Below are 10,493 nucleotides of genomic sequence, written 5' to 3' on the forward strand. Positions count from 1 at the left end.
CCTCTCTGAAGTTTATGCGAGCATCCCTTTCATAAGAACCACACACACCCCCAGGACAACACTTACAACGCCTACCCCCCTGGGGGGGGGTAGTGTTGACACCGAAGTTTTTGTTATCTAATTTTTGAACATTTTAAAAAAAACTGGTTATCTCAAAATTTGTAGCGGATGGGTGTGGGGAAAAAGGGCATGGGGGGGGGCTAGTTGCCCTAAACGCTCTTGACTCTTAAAAAGTGAACTAGAACTTTCAGTTTCCAATGAAATGAGCCCTCTATGAAGTTTATACGAGCATCCCTTTCATAAGAACCATACATGCCCATAGGGCATAACATAGAACGCCTTCTCCCGGGTCCTAGGGGTTGTATTGACACCGGAGTTTTTATTATCTGACCTTTGAACAATTTTTTTTTTAAAACAAAATGTCTATCTCAAAATTTTCATCAGATGGGTTTGGTAAAACAAGGCGTGGGGGGGGAGGAGGGCTAGTTGCCTTCGAATCTCTTTTGACTATTAGAAAGTGAACTCAACTTTAAGTTTCCAATCAAATGAGCCCTCTCTGCGGTGTATACGAGTACCCTTTTTAAAAAAACCAGATAAACCCCAGGGCAAAGCTTACAACACCTGCCCCCGGGCCCTGGGGGATTGTTTTGCCACTTGAGTTTTTTCTATCTGACTAATGAACTATTTTTAACTTCATGTATATCTCAAAATTTTTATCAGATGCATTCGGGAAAAAAGGGGCGTGGGGGCTAGTTACCCTCCAATCTCCTTTGACTCTCAAAAACTGAACTAGAACTTTCAATTTCCAATTACATTAGCCCTCTGTGACGTTTTTACGAGCATCTCTTCCGTAAGAACCATATATTCCCCCAGGGTATAACTTACAACACCTGCCTTCGGGCCCTGCAAGGGCTGTGTCGACCCCGGAGTTTTCGATATATGGTCTTTGAATTGTTTTTTAAGAAATGGCAATCTCAAAGTTCTTATCAGATGGGTTTGAGAAAAAAAGGACGTGGAGGGGTGGGCTAGGTGCCCTCCCATCTCTTTTGACTCTAGTTTTCTTATATTATCACTGAACTATTTTTAACAAAACAGTAATCTCAAAATTTTTATCGGATGCATTTGGGAAAAAAGGGCGTGGGGGGGGGGGAGGCTGGTTACCCTCCAATATCTTTTGACGCCTAAAAAGTGAACTAGAACTTTCAATTTCCAATCAAATGAGCCCCCTCTGAAGTTTATACTAGCATTCCTTCCATAAGGATCATATAGGCCCCCAGGGCATAACTTATAACCCTTGCCCTGAAGACCTTGGGGGAAGTGTCATGCTCAAAGATATAATTTCCAGAACTTTCAACTGACCAAAATGACTATCTCAAAATTTTGATTGGATGTGTTTAGGAAAATAATGGGCGTGGAAGGGGTGTTAGTTGCCTTCCAATCCCTTTCGACTATTAAAAAGGGCACTAGCCATTTAAATTTCCAATAAAAGGAGCACTCTTTGAAGTTCCTACGACAACGCTTTCTATAAGAACTTTATATGCCCCAGGGCATAACTTACAACCCTTACCCTGAGAGCTTTGGGGGGGGGGGGGCTGTCATCCTCAAAGACCTAATCTCCAGAATTTTCCAACGTGTTGAACAAAATGGCTATCTCAAAATGTTGATTGGATGTGTTTTGGGAAAAGGGTGGCGTGTGAAGTGGGTTTGTTACCATCCAATTACGTTCGATTTTTGATAAGAACACAAGCTCTTTGAATTTAAAATCAAATAAGCCCCATTTGAAGGTACGACGACAAATCTTTCTATAAAAAGCCTATTTGCCCCAGGGCATAACTTACAACCCTTGCCCTGAGGGCTGTGGGGGAGTGTCCTCCTCAAAACATAATTTCTATCTGGAAATCAACTACGTATAACAAAATGGCTATCTCAATATTTTGAGTGGATGTGTTTAGGGAACTGTTGGGCATGTAAGGGATGTTTGTTGTCTTTCCACCCCTTTGACCCTTAAAAAGAGCACTAGAACTGCCGATTTCCAATCGAATGAACCCCCTTTGAAGTTTTTATGATGACTCCTTCCATATGAAGTGCCTCTAGAAAAAAAATAAATAATAAAACATTGGAGCAGTATGGGCTTTTACTATAGGTAACGCTATAGCGTTGCCTCTGATAAACCTATAGTTTAAGCAAACCGCCAATTTTACTAAAGAGTAAATCGTGGCTATTACAATTCTAAAGACGCTTTTAGCGTGCATTAGGTAGACTGTTTCAGCTCAACCCGTTTGAGCTCAAACCGTCTAACACTGGCGTATTGTTCTTGAATTGTCTAATTAATCAAAAAAAGTACTGTATAGGTGGTGCCCCAGAAAAGCACTTCGATCGAAAAGAGAATTCACCACCAAGAAGAGCACATGAATTGAAACTAGGGTTCAAATAACTATGAAACAGTCCGGGTGTATCTTCATCTCCAATAGAAGTAACCCTCAATGGGTATGAAATTTAGCTGAAATGGGTATGAAAAAGCCTTAAAATTTAAACAAAAATGCTACCCTACAGAACAAGACTGAGTTGAAGCAGGATTGTTCAAGTGCAAAAAAATTGTCTTTTGACATTATGATTTTGCGAGACAGGACTTCTCTTCTTATTGAAGGGAGTACTGTAATGAATAAATATACTAAATAGTCAATAGCCCCTTAGTCCTTCGAAACAACTCAATAGCCCCTTAGTCTTTTAAAACCAAACATTTAAATCGGGGATAAATAAGAAAGGGAGCTTTTCAGATAAAGACACATAATCTATCGATTATGGTTAAACAGAGATATCAGAGCAAAGAAATTACGAATTTTGAGTAAGATCTAAATAATAGAACAAGATAAAAAGGAGCCTCTTAACATTCGTAGCTCTTAGCTGTAGCACTTGGTAATTATATGTTACTTTTATCAGGTTTTGGACAGATAGACTATCTATCAACAAGTGAAATGACTTCATTTTTATACAATTCTCAAAAAGGCTTATGTCAGGTTTGTCTCTCACTCAGACTATCTGTCTTGGCTTTTTCTCCAATTGGCCATGGCTCTCAACTCTTTCATCACAGTCCATCGAGTTGATTTTAATTCCAAGTTTACTTATTATTTGATATTCATTTCTTAATTGTTGATGTTGTTTGTCTATAAACCCTTGGACAAGTCGTATTTTAGCTTGTGTCTTTGTGCCAATATATATAATCAATAAAAAACCTAATTTTGTCCTCTTTGAGACTCTGCAGGATATTTCCCTCGAGTCGTATTTGCTATCACCAAATTACACGGTCTGGATATATACATATATATATATATATATATATATATATATATATATATATATATATATATATATATATATATATATATATATATATATATATATATATATATATATATATATATATATATATATATATATATATATATATATATATATATATATATATATATATATATATATATATATATATATATATATATATATATATATATATATATATATATATATATATATATATATATATATATATATATATATATATATATATATATATATATATATATATATATTCTCTAAAGTCCAACCAGTCCTGGTTGAACTTCCTTGAAGTAATGATATTAGGGCTGTTTAAAAACATTTAAAAAAAAAACCTTTCAGTTTTAATGATTGAATTTTAATGTAAGTTTCTTTTATATTGTTTTATTCTCTTCGTCTGTTTTGCTGAGGACGGCCCTTGGATATAGGGTCGAAATATTCATTTAAAGTTGCGTTCCACTGTCTTGTATAAAAATTTCCCTGTTGTTCTACTTATTCGCTCTTTACCTACAAAGTATTAGCACTTCAACTGACAAAAACATGCTGACATTTATGCCTAACGACTGCTGCTTTCAAGGCCACCGGCAGAAGTTTTTCCAGGGGGGAGCCAGATACTAGAATAGCAGAGATTGGAGGAGAAATGAATTTACTGGTAAAGAAAAAAACAAAAAGTATATCGTCAACCTGTTAAGAATCATTTTTGAGTTTTAACGAGTTAGCTACTACGTCAAACTTGTTGAAAAGCTATTTTTACTATAGAACCATTGAATGAAGACAACTTTCATTGATTCCCTGTTTGGCTTGTTTATTGCATAAACTACTGTCAACTAAGCAGATATGGATCTGGGTAAAAGCTTTAGCAAAAGTTCAAGAATCTGTCGTATTGAGCTGGTTGAAATCTTAAGAAAGAATACAAATTGTAGACTGGACTGTGGCAATTTTTCCTATTTTATTATCATGATATTGACACCTGAGTACAGAGACAAACCAAGGCAGATATACAAATTACAAAACTTCTTATTTACATTCAAAATGAAACAAAATTCAGGAAAATTTCAAACGGCGAGGATTCACGGCAAATAAATTTATTACTTTTTCAATATATGGTTCTCCTTCAGTTTTTAATTTTTCTTTGTGGACAGATAAGAGGCATAATCCACTAAGATGGTCGTCTGACATCGTACTTTCCATCCTTGTTTTAACTCTTCTTAGCGTGCTGAAAATTGTACACAAACTTAATAGTGGTCTGGGGTGTATTATAATGTCATATTTTATAGTTGAAATTGACTTATTTTTATTATTAGAAATTGGGCCTCGGAAACAAATTATCTACAGACCCAACAAAAGTGCAAAAAATCTACTATAAATTAAACACCGCAATATATTGGAATGGGGGTTGAGCTTATAATGTGTTTTAAAACTCAAAATCTATCTGAAGTAAAGTTTGTGACGCAAAAGCAATGCTATTTCCATGAGAGCTTCGATACCCGTAAGGAAAAATAGTTGGAAAAGATCAAGATATTATTAGAAAATAACAAATAATGATAATTTGATTGCTGTAAGAGCCCTAAATTCATGGTAATACAAAATACAAAATTACATTCTAAGTAACATAAACACTATCAAAATGAAAAAAGAAAGAATTCCACCAAGTAAAAGAACAACTCATCGCTCATACACGCTTACAAAACACTCATTTCCCTTCACGCTCACAAGCCATCTTTCGTCAAACCTCCTATCTCCTTACAATTCCTTTTTCCTTTAACTCAATTCTTCATGTACAAACAATATTTGACTTACTCTCTGATCCATACCTCCAAAGAAGGGGTAAAAGTGAGGACTATGCAGCACTTTCCATCACACTTAATAATTCCTTCTTGAACCAAGAAGTAAACTATTCATCTTCAACTCACTACTGAAGGTTAGCTCCTCTTCCTAAATTGACTGTAGAAACCCCCTCACCTCACTACTTTGCAACTAAGCCGAGTCTTAGGATTTCTGAGAGATTCCTTTCGTACTGCCAAATATACACCTCGTGATCACGTAAAATATTGATCAAGGTTGCCATTTTTTGGCCACCTCATTATCTATACCCGATCCATTATTTTATATTTCCCTCACTCCACAATCTTTCGAAATCCTCCTTACCTATAAAGACCGCAAACTTGGAGACATAAAAGCTTCTAAGCCAGTTTAAATAGCCGCACTTGTGACATATCCAGAATATATTCCCGGAACTTCGTTATATTCAATAGCCTAGGACTTGTTAGTGACAAAACTGCAAATCTCTACTCAACTGCTAAACTATCAATGTTTTTACCTACAAATGACCATTTCTTGCAAAAGCCAAGTTGTAGACCTTCTAATGCTGGAACCCTCAACCTTCCGAAGCATTAACTATCGATCAGAGTGGTTTCTAGGGCTGGTGGTTCCCAGGGCAAAATTAAAGTGCCCCCCCCCCCCCTGACTCAAATTATAAGCAAATAAAGCCAAATCAACGTAAAAATTTTGATCAGAATGGGCAACCCCCTAGCCTTGGACCCCTCCCCGCCATGGCACCTGGGACAGATGCCCCAGCTGCCTCCAGCGCCTTTTGAACGGCCCTGTTTACGATCATGACAAAACTATCATTGGTGAAGACAATTTTTTTTTCTTTTTACAATTCTTTTTTACTACGGACATTTATGTAAAATTATCTGTGAGGTAGATAAGTATCTTATTAAAAATTAGCTTTTATTTACCTGAAAGGTCTTTCGATGGTACATGTATTGGTGGAAGACAAAGAGCAATTTTATTGGCTTTCAAGATTGAAGGTAGAAAGAAGGCGTGCTCGTGCTCTTGGAGACCAATCAAAAGCATTTTATCAAGGTCTGTAGTCACTTTCGTAGTTTTCCAGAGGTCAATCTGATCAACAATATTGTCCAAAAATTTGGCATACATTCCCGATACATTCTTCATCAATCCCATGTATTTTTCTTTTTGTCTCTTTAGCAAAATTTTAGGGTGCAGTTTAAATACCTCAAATGCCGTTTGGTTCGTTTCAGAAAACCTTTTCTATCAAAGATTCAAAAACTGAATCTAAGTATGGGATGAATATTGATTTTCTAAAATAGTCCTGAGTTTTTGGTATGGTTGATTAGCCCTGTGAGATTGTTTACTGACTCTTCTTGGCATTATGAGTATTACTCCTACGACTTCGTATTTACACTGCACAGCCACCACATTTCTTTGAATAGAAGTTCACTATTGCTTCGGTCAGCTTGAAAAGGGCTGGTTAATTGTCGAATGTGGCTTGTTGCTCTCAGTAGATTGACTTATGCTCCCTACAGCATCTGGCTGACAGCCTCGAGATTGCTGGAATACCTAGCAATTATTTCTGAGCAGACGAGAAATGTCGTGGTCGTGATGGCACAGTGGAGCTGATAAGCTTTTTGCTTTGTGTCCCTATTTCCTTCCAAAGATAACTTTTCAAGGGATTATGCAATATTGGTAAACATAGTATTAAGTTTTCTAATCACAAGGTATATTTCACTCCATGTTGTTTTGCATAGCTTCTGTAAAGTGAAACTTACAACTGCACGGCTCTGACCATTCTCACGATAGGACTTGAGGATTTCTTTAATTGTTCCCACGTTATTTCTTACCTGTGAAATGTAATTTAAGTCGTTAACAACTAGGTTTAGGCGATGGCTGGAACAGTGAAAATACTGGGCCATGGCAAGTTCACTTGAAATTTTTGTATGCACCCCTGAAATATGGCCAGCCATTGTACTGCAGCCGTCATACCCCTGCCCAACGGCATCGCTAAGATCAAGCCCCGACTCATAAAATTTTTCATTTATTGTGCTCGCGATGTTCTGTGCGTTTGTGCATTTAATAATGGAGTGAAACCGAGGAAATCTTCCCTGATACGCTTCGTACTGCTTTCAAAATATGGCACACCCAAAGATAGTTGTTCGACTCCAGCCACATCCATGGTCTCATCAGCTAAAATAGAAAACGTCTCGTTTTTCTTTACATCTTTAATTATTGTAGACCTCAAGGATGTGGCACAACAATCAATAAACTCATTTTGGGTCATATGAGACACATAGCTTGCATTTTAGAGCCATCATTCAAATGATGCAGTAAAGTTAAATCACCGGCTTCCTGCCTGAATTTTAATAAATCATTAAAAACAGCAGTTGTGCACGTTTTTCCTCTCAGTGGTAGGTCATGTATTGCACAGAAAATAATTGTTGATATGATGGATTTGAGTTTTTTACGATTTTCTTCTGTTTGTCGGGCCAAGTCCTGGTTAAGAAGTACATTCACACCTTTTTTCTTATTATTAATAGTTGATAAGAAGTTGCTATACTTTTCTACAACCTCTTTGTGCCACTTGCAGCTCAAATGAGCCTTGGCATTTTCGTGAAATGCTTGAATAAGGTGAAAGGTCGGATCATGAACCCACCTTGCACACCTCTATCAACATTAGGCTTAAACAAAACGCACAGTATACATAATGCGCCTTTCTGCACATTTGAATATGCAAGCCAATTGTACTTAGCCAGCCACTCATGAATAAATGGTCGCTTTCCTAGAGCAACATCGCCTTTAAAATTGTAGTTTTTGTCAGGCTTCCATGATTTAGTGAGCAGCAAGAACCTTGTTTCGTCGTCGATTTCTCGTTTAATATACAACCCTATATCCAATGAATCAGAGCTGTATTCTGTTTCTAATTTGACATCCTGCTCAGAGATACTTTCAGGAACTGATGATGTACTAGGAACAGGGTTCGAAGGATCATCTGTTTTCAAACATCTACTGAAAAAATATTTGATGTCCATTATTTTCTCTATATCCCACAGACGAAAACACCTACAAAGAGCACATTCAAATAGTATAGCAGCATAATTGCCTAAATTGAGAAACCCATTATGCATTTAATAGAAGAAATTGAAGAAGAAGAAGAAGCTGTCGAAGAAACTTTAAAAAGGGCTCATTCGATTGAAACTGAGAGTTCTAGTGCTCTTTTTAATTGTCGAAAGTGATGGGGCATATAAGTTTTTTTATGGAGAGGGTGGTCGTACAAACTTTAGAGGGGGTTAATTGTAAATCAGAAGTTCTAGTGTCTTTTTAAAGAGTCAAAGTGACCGAAGGGCAAATATCACCCCCCCCCCCCCTCCTCTCACGTCATTTTACCCCAAATACATCCGATGGATATTTTTAGACAGCAAATTGTTCAAAAACAGTTCAACGATCAAATAAAAAGGCGTTTGGGGCTGACACGACCCCCCAGAACCTTGGGCCAAGAGTTGTAAGTGATACCCCGGGGCATATAAGTCTCTTATGGAAATGGTGGTTGTGTGAACTTAAGAGGAGGCTCATTTGATTGAAAATTTAAAGTTCTAGTTCCCGTTTAAGAGTCAAAAGAGATCGGAGGGCAAGCAGCCCTCCTGCCAAGCCCATTGATTTTCTAATCACATCCAATCAAAATTTTGAGATAGCTATTTGGTTCAGCATGGTGGAACGGTCCAGTAGCTATGTCTCTAGGGATATTGGGGATGTCAGCCCCGTAAAGTTTCGGTAAAACTTTACCGAAAAAAGAACTGTGGATTGTCAGTTTAAGATACATATACTGATATTTATTCCTTAAAATCTTAATAATTTTTTCTTTATTAAAGTAAAAAAGTACTTAAAGTAACAAAATACTTAAAATGTATTTTGTTTCCAGTATAGGGCAAATTATGTTCTATTCTTGAGAAGGCATGGTAACTTTGTTGTTAATCGAATGGGGAATTCCAAAATATGGGCGCTTCAGAAAATGGAAGATTTGTTAGATATTTTCCAGAAGAATTGTCTACACTTATCATATAAACTGATCATGATACCTTTAGACTCATCATATTTCAAACATTAACAAAATGTGATTCTACACCGGTATAGAAAAACCAAGAGTTTTCCTATAAATAAAAATGGCTACTATTTTACTAATATTTTTAATAATTAATATTAATTTTACTATTCAATTTAAGCTATTTATTTGTAATTTATTTAGAATTACTTGTTGATTAACTGTTATTTATTTGTTGATTTATTTAGAATTAAAAGTTCAATATTTTTAATTCACAAATTCTGGTATCTTTACTAAATTCCCGTTCAGCATTAAGCTAAAAGTTAAGTTTCATTATTGTGAAAGAAAAGCAAGCAAGATTCCTAATAGGATAAAATCTTATAGGATACAACCAATTGAATAGACACAGGATGATCCTTATAGACTTAAGCAAAATTAGAATCTGACCCCTTAACTAGGATTATATTTAAAAAACTGAGGGAAATAATCAAAAAATTAAACTTACGTTTTTAGCTTGACAAAATATGAGCAAAAACCAATACCAAACTGACTGCTGGTAGGGAACGATACTATATATATAAAAAGTTTCTTTGTTTATTAATACCAAAATGCGGTAAGCTTTATCAGGCTTGTCCCACTATTACTAGGGCATAAGAATGCCCTTGAGAGTATTTACTCTACACCCTAAATTGGGTTCCAGTTTTGGTCTCCTTTAGATAGATAAATCTTGACCTATATTGATTTAATCCAAGATATAAGAATTGAATTAAATTCTGAATTGATTCTAAACAAGTTTCATAGCAGTTCTTAAAGACAAAACAAAAATAAGAAATTCTTTTTCTTTCATTAGTTGTTACACTTAAACTTTCTTCCTACTCTGGTCTAAATTCCAGGGGGGGCATGGCCCCCTACCCCCCTCCCCCTGCCGGTGCCCATGGCTGCTTTCCAATCAATCCTTGAAAGTGTGCATCGATCAAATAATAAACAACTTAGGCAATCTATTGTTAAAACGGCACAAACTTATTTGCATACCTATTTCAATTAGCCGTTTCTTCAAAGTCGAAGATCCTGTGGCAAAAATGTGACATGTTTAACAATTTTAATGATCTTAAAATATGTAAAAAAAAAGAAATAAAGAAAACTTATGCAACAGACATTGGACCAACATATTGTATAACTTTAAAATAAGAAATTGTGAAGTCATCATTTCTTTACCATCAAAATCATCCCCATTGCCAGTTCGAAAATTGTTGTTTCTTTCATTCACATTTCATGCTAAACTTTGTCATTTTGTCTTTTGTTTGCAAATCGTGAGCTTTGA

The sequence above is a fragment of the Artemia sp. Qi Xiang Cuo genome, chromosome 3 (genome assembly GCF_049724085.1).
Source record: "Artemia sp. Qi Xiang Cuo chromosome 3, ASM4972408v1, whole genome shotgun sequence".
Classification (NCBI taxonomy): Eukaryota; Metazoa; Arthropoda; class Branchiopoda; order Anostraca; family Artemiidae; genus Artemia; species Artemia sp. Qi Xiang Cuo.